Below are 17,175 nucleotides of genomic sequence, written 5' to 3' on the forward strand. Positions count from 1 at the left end.
AGTCTCCATCAGTTCAGTAGACACAGTCACTTTATAAAGTAGTTTTGTTGTTGTTGTGTGCTGTGAAGTCAATTCCAACTCCTAGTGGCTCCATAGGACAGAGTAGAACTGCCCCATAGGGTTTCCTAGGCTGTAATCTTTATGGGAGCAGATCACCAGGTCTTTTCTTCTGAAGAGCCAGTGGTAGATTTGAACTGCTGACCTTTCCATAACCAGTCAAGTACTTAACCATTGAGCCACCAGGGCTCCTTTTTTTAAAGTGATAAAACCTCAAAAAATATTCAAGCTGCATTTCTAGAATTTCATTAAAAATCTTGATGACTTAAAGTTTTAAAGTTCATTTTCGTACATTTTATCAGAGAAAATATAATACTGAAGTGACATTTGAGATTTGAGTCTTGGGACACAGTCTTGTAAAAGTTTGCTGTGATCTAAACATTACTAGTTTTCCTTAAGCTGTTGAAGATAGTATAACCCATGAGTAAGACTCATGTAATCTTTTGTATTAAGTCCTATAAAATTGCTACTAATACTGAAAATGAAATTTTCTTTTGTCTTATAAAAAATAAACAAGCCATGCCCTTTGCTCAATTGCAAATAAGCAAATACTGATTAGTTGCCAAGTCAAATAGTGTTTTCTCGTTTTATCCTGTTGAATTCTTTGCAGTATTTTATGTTGTTTATAAGTGCTCTTTAAGAAGACACCTTTTAGGAGACCTAATACATGGCATAAACAGTATATAAAACATTGCTAACAATGCACAAACACCAGAAGACAAGCTAGATAACAGAGAGCTCCTAAAAATCAAACACTTATGCTCATCCAAAGACTTCACCAAAAGGGTAAAAAGATAACCTACAGACTGGGAAAAAGTTTTTGGCTATGACAAATCCAATTGGTATCTGATTTCCAAAATCTACATGATACTGGAAAAACTCAACCACAAAAAGACAAATAACTCAATTAAAAAATGGGCAAAGGATATGAACAGGCACTTCACCAAAGAAGACATGGACGTAGCTCACAGATACATGAGGAAATGCTCATGATTGTTAGCCATTAGAGAAACGCAAATCAAAACTACAATGAGATACTATCTCACTCCAACAAAAAAAAAAAAAAATTTTTTTTTTTTTTTAAGGCTGGTATCAATCAAAAAAACAAAGTATAGATGTTGGAGAGGCTGTGGAGAAACTGGAACACTTATACACTGCTGGTGAAAATGTAAAATGGTACAACCACTTTGGAAATTGATTTGGCACTTCCTTAAAAAGCTAGAAATAGAACTACCATAAGATCTAACAATCCCACTCCTTGGGATATATCCTAGAGACATAAGAGCCTTCACGCAAACAGATATATGCACACCCGTGTTCATTGCAGCACTGTTTACAATAGCAAAAAGATGGAAGCAACCAAGGTGCCCATCAATGGATGAGTGGATAAATAAATTATGGTATATTCACGTAATGGAATACTACACAATGATTAAGAACAGTGATGAATCCTTGAAACATCTTATAACATGGAAGAATCGGGAAGGTATTACACTGAGTGAAATTAGTTGCAAAAGGACAAATATCTATAGACCAGTATTTTAAGAATTCAAGAAATACATTAAACACAGAAGAAAGTGTTCTTTGATGGTTACAAGGTTGGGGAGGGGAGGAGAGGGGTATTCACTAATTAGATAGTAGACAAGAACTATTGTAGGTGAAGGGAAAGACAACACACAATACAGGAGAGGTCAGCACAACTGGACTAATCCAAAAGCTAAGAAGAAGTTTCCTGAGTACAAACGAACACTTCAAAGACCAGAGTAGCAGGGATGGGGGTCTGGGGACCATGGTTTCAGGGGACATCTAGGTCAATTGGCATAACCATGCTGCCCCTTTGAGCATTGGTGTAAGCTGCTAATCCCTTCCTCTGCTTCTTTCTCTCTCCTGCAAGACAAGACCTTGTGTGGCCTGTTACGCCATCCTCCACCCATACTTAAAGGTTTTGTTCTTGCCCTACTGTCTGTACTCTAGCCTCACTACCTTTTAATTCTTTAATGGCACCATGCTTCTTCCAGCTGTACAACTTTACTACATGCTATTCTAGCTGCCTGGATTATCTCCAGGAGCCCTGGTTTAGTGATTAGGTGCTATGGCTGCTAACCAAAAGGTCAACAGTTCGAATCCACCAACTGCTCCTTGGAAACCCTATGGGGCAGTTCTACTCTGCCTTATAGGGCCACCATGAGTCAGAACTGACTTGACAGCAATGGGTTTTAGATTATCCCCAGTCCCAACTTCTCTTAACTTCTGCTCATCCTTCAATTTTCCACTCAGAAGTCCCTGCTTTATCTCTCTGAGGGCAACTGAGCCTTGCCTTTGGAAGAATCAGTGGCTCTGCTGTCTGATCCTTCTCCGATTTCCTGAGATCACCCCTTAACCTAAGCATACATTAACCATGTCATTGCTGAGAGTGAGTTTCCACTTTTTAAAGAAAAAAAATTATGAAATATTTGAGAGGCATATGGCATACGTTTCACTCAGCACCCAGCTTAAGATATAAAACATTGTGAATATAGCTAAATCATTGAGAGCGCTTTAAGTGTAACCTACAATGAAATGTTGCTCTTTCTCAGAATTCCTTGTCACTTCCCTTATTGACTGTCAAGCATATCCTATAATTCCTTGGCTCTTTCCTTATTGGCTGCCTTGGATCTCCCACAATTCCTTGGCACGTCCCTTATTGGCTGTCTTGGATCTCCCACAATTCCTTGGCGCTTCCCTTATTGGCTGTCTTGGATCTCCCACAATTCCTTGGCACTTCCATTACTGACTGTCTTGGATTTCTTTTGCCTCCAGCTGTGAACAATGTCATATCTAGTGTTCCTCTGGCTCTGGTGTTCTTTCCATGTTAGTTTCTCCCCATATGCTCCAATAGTTTAACAGATTTGTTTTGGTGGGTCCAGAGAGACCCCATCTTGGAAACCAGCTCTCTAGGAACCCACAAAAGGATACTCCCAACCCACAGTTCAAAAGCCAGTGTAGAAGCAGTCAGTGCTATTTTAGTAGCCTCTTTCAGCTTCAAGAAACAGGGCCAGGGATTAAGTTATTAAAATTGACCCATCTGACCCTTGCTTGAGGTGGTGAACAGACACCTTTTCTTTCCCTACTTTGACCCCCTTTAGCAATTGAAGAAGAGATTCAGAGTATTGATTTCCATTAGGCTGAGCTAAGAGCAGAGTGGTACCAAATTTTGCTCCTGCCCATACCTGTTAGCAGTTGTAAATAAGAAAGATCGATGAGCCAGTGTCATCTGTACCAAAGCCAATCATTGCTATGTAATTGTGGACACAGTGTTACCAGCCGTCTGGGTGGTATTTAAGAATTATCATGCTCATCCAAAGCATGACATTTAAATATTTAGCCAAATATTTGAGAACACAGATTACCTCAGAAACCACATCCCTTAGACACTCCACTGACAGCCTGGTTTTTGGCCTCAACCACCCGCAGCTGCTGTAGGTCTTGGTCATGCCTTAACCAGAACCAAGATATCTTTTCTCTTGGCGCAGGAGTTTTGTCTCCACACATAATAGAATCATATCTTCCTTCTTAAAACTCCTCAGTGGTTTCTCTTGATGCTTCCCAAGGTCTATAAGGCCCTGTGGGATCTAGCCCATGCCTACCCCTCTAATTCATCTTATATCCTTCTCTTTGCTCTCTAACTTTCTACCATACTGACTTCTTCCATTTCCACAAACATGCTGAGCATTTTTCCTCCTCACACGTTATTCTCTCAGACTGGAAAACTCTTTCTCCCCTCTTGCCAAAAATTGGATTTCAATTTAAATACCACCTTCCCTGATCACCTTATCAAAAGAAGGGCCTCTACACATAGCCTTTATTCTTTAGCATAGCTCTACCACAACTTTTTATTCCTTTAAAAAAATTCCCTGCTTACTTGGTCTTTGGTCGGTCTTCTCAGCTAGTCTGTAAGTTATAACTGTGTCTTTCCTTTTCACCATTAAATTCCCAGGCTCTAACAGACAACTTGGAGCCCCGGTGGTGCAGTGATTAAGAGCTTGGTTGCTAACCAAAAGGTCAGCAGTTCAAATCCACCAACCACTCCTTGGAAACCCCATGGGGCAGTCCTACTCTTTTCTGTAGGATCGCTATGAGTTGGAATCAACTAAAGGGCAATGGGTTTGTTTTTTAGCAGACAATTTGGCCTATAGAATCTGTTCCATAAATATTTTTTGACTAAAGGGAGGGAGAGCGAGCAAGAGGAAGGGAAGAAGAATGGATACAGAGATCTCACATATTACTCTCTGGATTAAAGGCTTTCAGTTGTTCGCTATTGTCTACACAATACATTTTAACAGTTGTTCCCCCACTAGAAAGTAATATGTCACAACCTATTTACTGTATTTCTTTTCTGTTGTAACATGTAGTTATGTTGCACCGTAGAAGGGGAGAAATTCTGTCAATAAAATTGTGAAACACCAAGGGTAATGGTTGTACAACATGATTAATGTAATGATATCACTAAGTTGTAGACCTGAAAAATGTTGAATTGACAAATGTTGTGTTACATATATTTTTATAATAAAAAAAATTGTGAGATTCCCTCAGTTCCAAACGTTATTTTTCTCATCATCTTGCTGCATACTATTAGCCACCTTACAGTTAAGTATCTGCTGGACTCACATGTCATTCCCTAAACATTTTACTACAGCAGATTAATATATTCCTATTACCTTCTGGGCCCTTGAAAGTGTCTGAATTTTTGACCTCTGCCTTAAATGTATGATTTTTCTTCTCCAAGAAGACTTCTAGCTCACCATGTCTCAAGTTTGCTATCCTCATTTTGAGATTAATTGGCCATTAAAGATGGGTTATTTTCTCTAACTGTAGGGAAAACTACCCCGAAGTTGAAATAAACTGTCTGTAGAAATGTCTGTTAGATATTTTATTAGTGCGGGGCACAGCTATAAAAATGGTCTGCCTCTACTCCCACAAGGCTCCAATACCCACAGTATTTATGAGATGGTATTGGGGAGAGAAAGAGAACAGATAGAATTAAAAACTATTGTTACATTATTAACATTTAAAATTGCCTCAAGAATTTTGATATCTGAGATTATCCCAATCCTACCTTTTATGCACACCCTCCAAATAGATCTTTTCTGTGTCTTTGCTTAATTTAAATAAAGCAAAGGCAGGGGAAGTCAGTGGACCACTGGAGTCCCTCTATTACTACTGTTAGTTGCCATTGAGTCGATTCTGATTCACGGCGACCCGTGTATGCAGGCTGCAACTGCTCCATAGGGTTTTCAAGGCTGTTACCTTTCAGAAAGAGATTACCAGGCTTGTCTTCTGAGGTGCCTCTGGGTGGGTTCAAACTGACAACCTTTAGCTAGTAGTCAAGTGCTTAATTATTTGCACTACAGAGGGACTCCATGGAGTTGCTCTAGTGAACCCTTTGTAGCTACACAGAGTAGGTATTCTTTTGTCTCCTTTTAAAAGTCAGTTTAGTGGTAGAAGACAAGTGATAAGGAGTTTAAAATAAACCTAAAATGCTTCTCACTGTTTAAGGACTAAAAATATAAAAGTGTTTTTAGGAGTTTGCTGCTTCTAACCTTTTAACAACAGTTTCTATTTTGTTTTCCCCTCCATCTCACCTTCTTCCCTGTCTCCTATGTCCTGCATGTTCCTCCCCTTCCTCCACTGTCCCCAAAAGCTTATCTGAAGAACACTGATACTGCTTGCTTGGCTGACACCCCATAGGAGTAATAAGAAGATAAATGGGTCCTGAAACAATTGACTATTACTTTTTTCTATTGGGCCAACTTAAAATCAGATTTATTAGGTTTCATTATTATTTCAGTACATAGACTTACCTATCTAAAGCTACTGTGATAAATTAGGAATGAACCACAGTCATCTTATAAACTATTTTAAATTTTAGCCTGGATATCTCCTGCCATTTATTCAGTAAACATTTTCTAGTATGTGCACAAAGAACAGAACCATTGAGAACACAGACACCATCTCAGCTGCCTGTTATGGTGTCTATTCCAAGCACCTTCTTGTAATAAAGGTCAAGCCTTTATTTATAGGTCTTTTATGAGTCATTACATTTTATTCATGACTGCAAAGTAGAGATTGATACATTCCAGAAAGTTTATAATCAACTATTGTAGCAAATGGACTACTAAGAATACAAAGGGCGCACTGGGTTTGGGTATTGTCGTTATAAGTATGGGTTAGTAATAATAACATTTATTGGGCACATATTAGGTGCTAGTCTTTAAATATTATTGATTATAAATACTACTTATTTAAATATGTGAAAATGAAAAATAAAACAAATATTTAAGTTAGAATTGATGACATGGGAAGTTTTTTTTGTTTGTTTTTTTTTTTAGTTGTTTGCTTAGTATCAAATAAGCAGTTTAGCCACAAAATCAGTACAATGATGCACTCATCATTTTGGGGGGCCATTTGGATCATAATTACAAAATGACAAGGGTAAAGGGGAGTGGGGAGAGGCCTTCAAATCCATCCTGTGTGAGAGGAGAGCCATGCTGATGACTTCCAGGATGAACAGGACTCTGTATCAGTTTTAACATCCTACATTTTAGCAGTTAGGGGCAGGGAGGCCAATAGGCTTCAGAAAAATCGAGATTTTAAGAAATGACTCACTGACTGGCAATCAAAATGAACTTCGCAGTGTTCTCCTCCATGACATTTTCATTCTATCCTTTCCTAACTTTAAACCAATTCTGCAGACCTCTGGAGGCCCATTCCAAATAACTTACGCATGTGTACAGACAGTTGTGTTAACAGGCAATTCCTTGTTTTTTCATGTGCTGAATAAAATACAACGGATTTCCAAAATTCAATATGAGGTTATTTACAAGATTGCATACTACAACATTTGTACTACTAGCATGCTGATGTGTTTTGAATTTTACTAAATCCAAGAATGCCTTTAATGTGGAAAGAATTAAAAACATCATTTCCCCCATAGCAGCAAATGACTAGTCACTTCTCTGATATACATTAAGACTTCTTAATTGAATTCTTCCCGTCCCTTGTGAACTTTTGATCCATTCTAATTCAATTACATTAACTATTTTAGATTCTGTTAATATGGACATTGTTGTTCACAAAAGAAAAAATTCCTAGAATAATATAACAACCAGGTCAAGATTGAATTAAAGAAAATGCAATTACAATATGTGATTTAGTTTCCGTGAGGGTAAATTGCCTTCCAAATTAATGATTCACTCTTTTTATTTTTAATGATTTATATATATATATTTTTAATAGGTAATATATGCCCAGGGCACAAAAGGCAAAGAGTACAAAAGCATACACACAAGAAACTAAGTATCTCTCATGAATGGAGATGCTCTTCACTGTTAGTAGGTATATAAATTGACAAAAACCCACTTTGGTCAGCAAATTGGCCTTAGCTAGCAAGGTTGAAAATGTGGAATTTCCACTGCTGGTAATGATAGACTAATTGGATCAATCCTCCCACCTAGAACGAGTAAAAAAACTTGAAAGTTTTTTAAAGAAAGTTTATCAAATAGGTAACAAAATGCTGAGGGATAACACTAGGACCACTCTGAAAGAAATTTTCACCCTAGTAAGCCCTGTCTCAGTTTTAGGGTAGGATCCTAGGGCTGCAATCCAGGAATAAAGACAAGCCTGGAAGGAATGTAGCCTTTGCACAGGCTGCAGAACAGCCCAGCATTCTCAGGGAGGCCCGGAAACCAGAAGATGATTCTGGACGGCTGCTGCTTCCAAGAGCTTGATAGAAGCAAATGAAAACCCTCTCTGGAGGAAAATAGCGTCATCCTAGGTCTCAAATTGTTTCTACAAAAGTTGGACATGTTCATAAATATGATTGCCCCACTCCCACTCCTGGTACCTAACTTTGGAAAACTACAGCACTACGCACTAGGGGACATGCACAGGAATGTTCATTGCATCGTGATGACTGAAAATGGACAACTACTGAAATGTTCATCAAGATGGGATATTCATCTAATGGAACACTACAGAGCAGTAAAATTAAATGAAACCTTCATACATGCAATATGGATAAATCTCACAAATATTCAGAAAATATATATATAACAAGATTGTATACAGTGTGATACCAATAATATAAAGTTCTAAAACAAGTAAAGTTCATAATATATTGTTTAAGAATATATGCACATGTAGTCAACCTTAAAAGCAAAGGAGCAATAAACATAAAATTCAGGATAGAGGTTACCCCTGGAGAGGGGGGGTCTTAGTTATCTAGTGATGCTATTACAGAAATACCACAAGTGGTTGGCTTTAACAAACGAAAGTTTATTCTCTTACAGTCTAGTAGGCTAGAAGTCCGAATTCAAGGCACCAGCTCCAGGGAAAAACTTTCTTTCTCTGTCGGTTCTGGAGGAAGGTCCTTGTCATCAATCTTTCCTGGGCCTGGGAGCTTCTCAATGCAGAGACTCCAGGTGCAAGGGACATGCTCTGCTCCTGGTGATTCTTTCTTGGTGGTATGAGCTCTCCATGTCTCTGCTCGCTTCTCTCTTTTATATCTCAAAAGAGATTGGCTTTAGGCAAAATCTAATCTTGTAGATTGAGTCCTGCATCATTAACACCTAATCCCACCTCATTAACATCATAGATGTAGGATTTACAGCTCATAGGAAAATCACGTCAGATGACGAACTGGTGGACAATCACACAATACTAGGAATCATGGATTAGCCAAGATGATGCATGTTTTGGGGAGACACTGTTCAATCCATGACGAGGGGAAGGACGTACAGGGAGCTTCAGCAATATCAGTGATGTTCTCACCAGAGGAAACCATTCTTGAACCTCCAAATATATGCTAGAAATAATATTCACTTTAGAAAGGCATACAGTATATTACTTTTATTGATTATAATACTGGTCTGCAATTTGTGCAAGGGCTGCTTTCCTTCCAGATTAATCAGTACTCCTGGAATGCAGTCTCCTGGGATCCCACCCCAAAGTGGGAACTTTTAGCACCTCTCAAATCTCCATCGACTAAATACAGTCTAGTGTGTCCTTCTTTTCTTGGAAGAAGCACAAGAAATGCTCCCTGGAAGCAAGGATGGTGAGACTGCGTCTTGCATACTTTGGCGACATGTTGTCGGGAGGGATCAGTCCCTGGAAAAAGACATTTGCTTGGCAGAGTACAGGGTCAGCGGGAAAGGGGAAGACTCTCAACAAGGTGGATTGCCACAGTGGCTGCGACAATGAGCTCAAGCATAACAATGATTGTAAGGATGGCTCAGGACCGGGCAGTGTTTCATTCCGCGGTACACGGGGTCACTATAAGTCATAACCAACTCGTCGGCACCTAACAACAGCAACAACAACAGCATGCCCTTCTATGTAGTGGATAACATTGTGAAGAATGGGAATTCCAGAACACTTAACTGTGTTCATGAGGAACCTGTACATAGATCAAGAAGCAATGTTTGAACAGAACAAGGGGATACTGTGTGGTTTAAAATCAGAAAGGGTATGCAGCAGGGTTCTAATACATTATTCACCATACTTATTCAATCTATATGCTGAGCAAATAATCCAAGAAGCTGGACTATATGGAGAAGAACACAGCATCAGGATTGGAAGAGGATTCATTAACAACCTGTGATATGCCTTGTATGTCGAAAGTGAAAAAGACTTGAAGCACTTACTAATGAAGATCGAAGACCACAACTTTCAGTATAGATTACACCTAAACATAAAGAAAACAAAAATCATTACAATTAGATCAATAAAAAACATCATGATTAATGATGAAGAAATGGAAGTTGTCAAGGATTTCGTTCTTTTTGAATCAACAATCAACGCTCATGGAAGCAGCGATAAAGAAATCAAAGGATGTACTGCATTGGGTAAATCTGCTACAAAACACCTCTTTCAAGTGCTAACAAGCAAAGACATCACATTGATGACTAAAATATGCCTAATCCAAGCCAAGGTATTTTCCTTTTTTAAAATATTTTTTAAATTTTATTACTGTTGATAATAAAACCCGAAACCAAACCCGTTGCCATCGAATCCATTCCGACTCATAGCCACACTCTAGGACAGAGTAGAACTTCCCCATAGAGTTTCCAAGGAGCAACTGGTGGGTTCAAACTGCTGACCTTTTGGTTAGCAGCTGTAGCACTTAATCACTAGGCCACCAGGATTTCCGTTGATAAGATACACAGCAAAAATTCAACAATTCAAGTTTATGCATGTACAATTCAATGACATTGATTACATTTTTCAAGTTGTGCAATCATTCTCACCCTCCTTTTGAGTTGTTCCTCCCCTATTAACGTAAACTCACTGCCCTCTAAGGTTCCTATCTAATCTTTCACGTTGATGTTGTCAATTTGATCCCATGTAGATAGATATTAAAAGACAATAATGCTCAGAGTAGATATTTTTCACAGGTTAAGCTATTGTTTGGTTTTAAGAAGGTTCCAGAGAATTTTTTTCTCACTTCCTACAGCCTCTATTATTATTAATTTTTTTATTAAAAAAATTTTTTAATTGTGTTTTAAGTGAAAGTTTACAGTTCAAGTTAGCTTCTCATACAAAACTTTATACACACATTCTTATGTGACCCTAGTTGCTCTCCCTATAAAATGACAGCACATTCCTCCTTTCCACCCCGGATTTCCTATGTCCATTCAACCAGCTCCTGTCCCTTTTTGCCTTCTCATCTTGCCTCTGGACAGGAGCTGCTCATTTAGTCTCATATACTTACTTGAGCTAAGAAGCACATTCCTCATAAGTATCATTTTATGTCTTATAGTCCAGTCTAATCTTCATCTGAAGAGTTGGCTTTGGGAATGGTTTTAATTTTGGGCTAACAGAGTCTTGGTTAGACCATTAAGTCTGATCTTTTTACTAGAATTTTTATTCTGTACCCCACTGTTCTCCTGCTCCATCAGGGACTCTGTTGTATTCCCGGTCAGGGCAGTCATTGGTGGTAGCCGGGCACCATCTACTTCTTCTGGTCTCAGGCTGATTGGAGTCTCTGGTATATGGCCCTTTCTGTCTCTTGAGCTCATGTTTTCCTTGTGTCTTCGGTGTTCTTCATTCTCCTTATCTCCAGGTGGGTTGGGACCAATTGATGCATTTAGATGGCTTCTTGCTAGCTTTTAAGACCCCAGGTGCCACTCACCAAAATGGAATGCAGAACATTTTCTTAATAAACTTTGTTATACCAATTGACCTAGATGTTCCCTGACTATGGTCCCTAGACCCCCGCCCCTGCTGCTCTGTCCGTCAAAGTGTTTGGTTGTATGCAGGAAACTTCTTAGCTTTTGGTTTAGTCTAGTTGTGCTGACTTTCCCTGTATTGTGTATTTTCCTTCCCTTCGGTTAAGATAATTCTTGTCTACTATCTAGTTAGTGAATACCTCTCCCTCCCTCCCCGTCCTCGTAACCATCAAAGAATGTATTCTTCTGTGTTTAAACCTTTTCTTGCATTCTTATAATAGTGGTCTCATATAATATTTGTCCTTTCGCAGCTGACTAATTTCACTCAGCATAAGGCCTTCCAGATTCATCCATGTTATGAGATGTTTCGCGGATTCATTGTTGTTTACAGATTCATGAGTACAAGATTTTATCACTACTGGGTGCTTGTATTACATAAATATTCCTCAACAGCTTTTATTGGAAATGTAGATTTGTTTACTGAAATCAAATGGGTTTGTGTATGTGGCTATTTTTGTTGTTGGTGGTAAGCTAAAAAGAGATATTTTGAAGAACATATGTAGTCTCCATTATAAAGTTAATCTAAAATGTTGGTTCACTGAAGGCCTACTATATACAGATCACTATTTTAGGGACAGGGAGGACATTAAAATAAACAGAATATGGTCATGTGGCTCCTGACCTCAACTTGCATAAGAAAATAACGTAGGAAGAATTCTTTTATAGGATTTTCTTTTCTCCAGATTATCCTCCATGTGTCTTCTGTTTTTCCTGCCCATGTATTGCTTATTTGCCTTTGTAGATAAATTAGGACACTCCCAACCTTAATGTAGTGGAAGTGATCCATTGTTGAATGTAGCAAAATTTATCCCACTTGGAATAAAGTTAGTAATGGGATAGCCCCCAAGTAACTGAACATGAAAAACTGAAACTTAAAATTTTAGATTTAACTTCACAGAATTAATAAAATGTTGCCTTAATATCATTAGATTTTTGGTCCCTCAGTAACTCAATTACATGAGGAATTAAAATAATCTTTCTTTAAAGAAAAAAAAAATGTTTTTGTTACCTCACTCTATTACAAGTCTGCTTTTATCCACTGAATTAATTTTTTTTCCTAAGGTATGCATGTACTTTGTCAACATTCTTAACTCAGGGGCTTTGCAGTCAACAGATTTGATTCTGATTCCAGCTCTGCCACTTTTCTAGCCATGAGAGTTTTTTAAGCTTTTTGGCCTCCGTTTTCTAATTAGTAAAAGGGAAATATTAACCTCAACCACAAAGAGTGCTGTGTATAGCTGGCATATCAATAATATTGATTCCTTCTTTTATTTTAGTACAGTTATCAGACCACGTTCAATTTGAGCAATTTAAAAAAAAAAAGTAGTTGCTAAATCATGGTACTAAGAGTGGGGTCCTAGGTTTGATGGATGTAAATTATACTGAGACAGACCTTATACTTTTGGCTGGAATCACAGTAAAGTGAAGTACTTGAAGAATAAAGAGAGACTTGGAAATGTAATCAAAATAAAATCAATCCCAACCAGTGGTACCTGCAATTTGCTGACATTCTTCACTAAATAACATAGAGAATAGACCTGGAAATGTGATAATTGCAAGTTCTTGATGCTGTACGGAGTAATTTTTTTCTATTTCACTGTTATTACTAAATCATTGCTGTATTGTGTTTAACTCAAATTACACAAAGCATATAATGAGGATTCATTATGTCTCATTTTTTGTTACAAGGTACAAATGTTTACAACCCAAAGGAACACAAAATAGTAGTTACCCAAGCAATAGGCAGTTTTTCAGACTTACTGTATCAAAATGTCTGATTCAGGGATTAAACATTTGTATTTTAAACGAGCACCCTAAATGATTCTTATGTACACAATCAATTTTGAACCACTAGGGTAAGGGCTTTCAGTAATTGCTGTATGTCAAACCCTTTCAGATCTCAAGGAGCACTGTGAGCAGTTAGAGGTACACTGGTGGTCTCTTGGCAGAGAAGCTTGCTTCCATACCAGTAAAACCGGTAAACAATTACATTGTCTGTTGTCTGTTGCTGAAAGAGGCGAAACCCTTCTGTTGATCATTTTAGAAGACTCAGGAATAATTGGAGTTGCCAAGTAGGTTATGACAAAAAACTGTTTAGAACTATTTCTATGGGCCAGCCGAGTGATTCCTGCCACGTGGTGGGGGCCTCAGGGACCCGTCAAGTTCCAGGCACCTCAGAACACCGGTTTATCACAGGGCACAAACTGCTCCAGAGATTTTGAAAAATACAAATAAAAGTCAGATACTCAAATGCTTTTCTCAAATTCCAATGCCGTGGTTGGAATTTCGTACCATAGGTCTTTTAACAACAACCAAATGGAATGCTTCTAATTACAAAGTTTATTTGTGTGAAAAAGGAAGCCCAATGCTTTAAAAAAAAAAGTTATTTAGTATCTCTGTGTATGCTGTTTTAAAGCCTAAGTTTATAGTGTGCTTTTCACCTGAAAAAAACTTGTTTTAAGCTGCGCTATCATTTTTTTTATCATAGCTAAATTCATAGTTGTAGAAACATGAATAAATCCTTCAAAAAGTCAGCAATACCAAGGCTTACCAGTCAGGAAGACCCATCCACCACCGCCAGTCGAGCTGACTCCAACCCGTAGAGGTCCCAGGTGTGTCAGAGTAGAGCTGTGCTCCACAGGCTTTTGATAGCTGATTTTTTTGGAAATAGATCAGCAGGGCTGTCTTCTGAGGTGCCCCTGGATGAACTCAAACCTCTTTTCAGTTAGCAGCCAAGCGCACTAACCATTTGCACAACCCAAAGACTGCATACTACTTGTTAGTTACAATAAATCTCATTAGCTAGGTGGGGAGTCTTCCAAAGAGTAAGCAGGCCTCTGGGAGTGTACAAAGACTTTCCAAGGGACACCCAGGCCCACAGGTGGTTATCAAGGGGGCCAGTTCCCAGAACCTCAACTTCGAAGCCTGTTCTATCTAAATGTGATCTGAGAACACTCTTGTGGTTGAAAGGTCGTGCAGGATCCTCTTTCCACTCCTGCTTTCACTTCACAAAGAAAGGCCAACCTCTCCCCATGGCTAATCTTAGCGGAGTGAAATCCCTGGGGTGAGAAAACCTCCGTGATCCAAATAATGAGAAATGTGAAATTTGGTTTTGGTGTTGAGAAAGTGAATGCCTCTAATGACGGGGTAACACAGCTTTTTTATTTCAGGTGGTGTCCTAGTCTTTGCTTGCAACAAAATTATAGAATGAACTAAAAATACTTTTTAATGGCATGTCGCTACGTGATTTTGGTATCTAAGTGACAAGAGTTCAAAAAATTGAGTAATGTTGCTAGAAAAAAAACTAATTCCATTCTCAGTGATTAACTTATGTGAATAAGATTTCTCAGCACTTACATAAAAAATAATTTAAAAAAAGAATGTAATTGATGCTGAATCCTGACTCACTCTAGCAACAATAATAGTCACACAACAGTGCATCAGTTGAAAAAACCCACACCCATTCATCTGCTTCAGAGAGTTTAATTGTAAAAATTTGTAGTATATTTATGTTGTTTTGATCAGTTGTGTACCATTTATGATTATAATGACGGGGCAAACCAGAAGTTTTTTTAAAAAAAATACTTACGCCTTAGGGTCACTGGCAATTAAACTTTCATTTACATTTCCATGTATATACATATTTTATTTCAGAAAAGTATGATAGGGTAAAAGCTTTCAGTCATAAAAAATACTACATTAGGCTAAAATTCTAGGGAGGAAGTGGAGTGGGGAGGAAGGAGAAATTTCCAACTGTTAAAAAAGAACTTGTTCATCTTTTTAGTATGAATATGATAGATATCAAATATCCAAGGTTTTCCCACTCTACAGGAAACATTTTGAAACGTAATTTAAGTTTTTTTTTAATTGTGCTTTAAGCAAAAGTTTACAGCTCAAGTTAGTTTCTCGTACAAAAATTTATGCATACGTTGTTTTTTGACCCAGTGCTACAGTGAACATGGGTGTGCATGTATCTGTCCATGTAAACGCTCTTATTTCTCTAGGATATATTCCAAGGAGTAGGATTGCTGGCTCATATGGTAGTTCTATTTCTAGCTTTTTAAGGAAGCACCAAATCAATTTCCAAAGTGGTTGTACCATTTTACATTCCCACCAGCAGTATATAAGTGTTCCAGTCTCTCCATAACCTTTCCAACATTGATTATTATTATTATTATTTTTGGATTAATGTTAGCCTTGTTGGGGTAAGATGGTATCTCATTGTAGTTTTGATTTGCATTTCTTTAATGGCTAATGATCCTGAGCATTTCCTCATGTATCTGTTAGCCATCTGAATGTCTTCTTTGGTGAAGTGCTAAAATGTAATATAAATTTTAATGTCAATATTTACGCCATGCCAGAAATTGCTTTATTTACAACAGTTAAACTATAGAAAATTTAGATGTCATTTAAGATTTATATGTAGATTTAAAATTTAAAAATACTGGGGACAGGATTTAGTTTTTAAAAATGATTTTATAAGGCACAACAACAAAATATTTAAAGACCACTGGTAAGCCAGTAGTCATCTAACATCCACAAATGTCCAGGTTGTTAAATGGATTGCTAAGACTGCAGATACCCAGATCCCACCCCAGCCAGAGGTTGGGGCTGAGCAGCTCTGAGGTAGATTAGATTCCTGAGGTGACCAAGTAGCCCTGAGGGGGATTTTGTTGTTTGTGGTCCAAGGACTGTACTTTGAGAAGTGTACTTTGATCTAGGCTTCCTCCCCCTTCCTCCCCACCACCCCGCCCAATTTTGGGGAAGCATGGTGGTTTAGAGGCATATGCATGTATTAGTAATGTAATAGTACTTACCTTGCAATTTAAATTCTTAAATTTGTGGGACCAAGTTGCTCATTTTTGCTTCCTTACTGTTGTCCATGTATTTCTTCCCAAAGTTCATATATGACAACTTTTGAAGTCATATGAGAAGTTATAAAAATGCTGAAGTTTTGTGATCAGGGCTTCACCTCTACTTCCCTCTACCCAAACAGCCACTCATTCATTCATTCAGGGACTGTGATGAGACTTGAGGATCCTAAGAAGAATGATACAAGGTTCCTGTCCTCAAGTAGCTCCCAGTGTAGCAGGGGATACAGCCACATGGACCAGTAATTTTAACACATTGTATAAACGTCAGAGCGGAGAAAAGAACAAAGGACTTTGGGAAACAAATAATGAGCCACAAACTCTGCCTGGGAGAGTTAGAGAGTTTTAAAAGACAAAGTGACAGAACTAAGTTTGAGCCCAAAACAGCAACATGAGAGAACTGAGTAAATCACTCACCATAACACACGCACACACACACCCCAATTCTTAAAATCCTTCCATTGTTTCTTGTTACTTTTAAGATATAGACCAACGGTATTTACATGGCCGTGCATGACCATTTCCCTACCTTCCTCCCAGGTCTTAGTTTTCCCCTGACTCCCTGCCCAACAGATACACTGAATGTCTTTCAATTCCTCGAATGCATTCCCCTCCTTCCTGCTGAACAGTCTTCCCACATGGTATTCCATCTTCCTGAAACAACCTTCGCCCTCACCTTTTCTAACTAAATTCCACAAATATTCGTATCTTAGCTCAAACGCCACTTCCAGAAGCCTCACCTGACTTCATCTAACCTACTCAGACTAAGTCTCAAGTCTTCCTGTTGTGCTGGCTTTTAAAATCTGTCCTTCTCCTTCAAAGCACTGTTCACATTTGTAATAAAATGATTAATTTATTAATGAGTTGCTTATTGCTGTCTCCTCTGATAGAATGGAAACTTGATATACTCAGGTACTGTGTTCCCAAGAAGGAGCCCTGGGGGTACAGTGGTTCAGCATTCAGCTGTGAACCAAAAGGTTGGT

The sequence above is a fragment of the Elephas maximus genome, chromosome 2, assembly GCF_024166365.1.
Source record: "Elephas maximus indicus isolate mEleMax1 chromosome 2, mEleMax1 primary haplotype, whole genome shotgun sequence".
Taxonomy (NCBI): Eukaryota; Metazoa; Chordata; class Mammalia; order Proboscidea; family Elephantidae; genus Elephas; species Elephas maximus.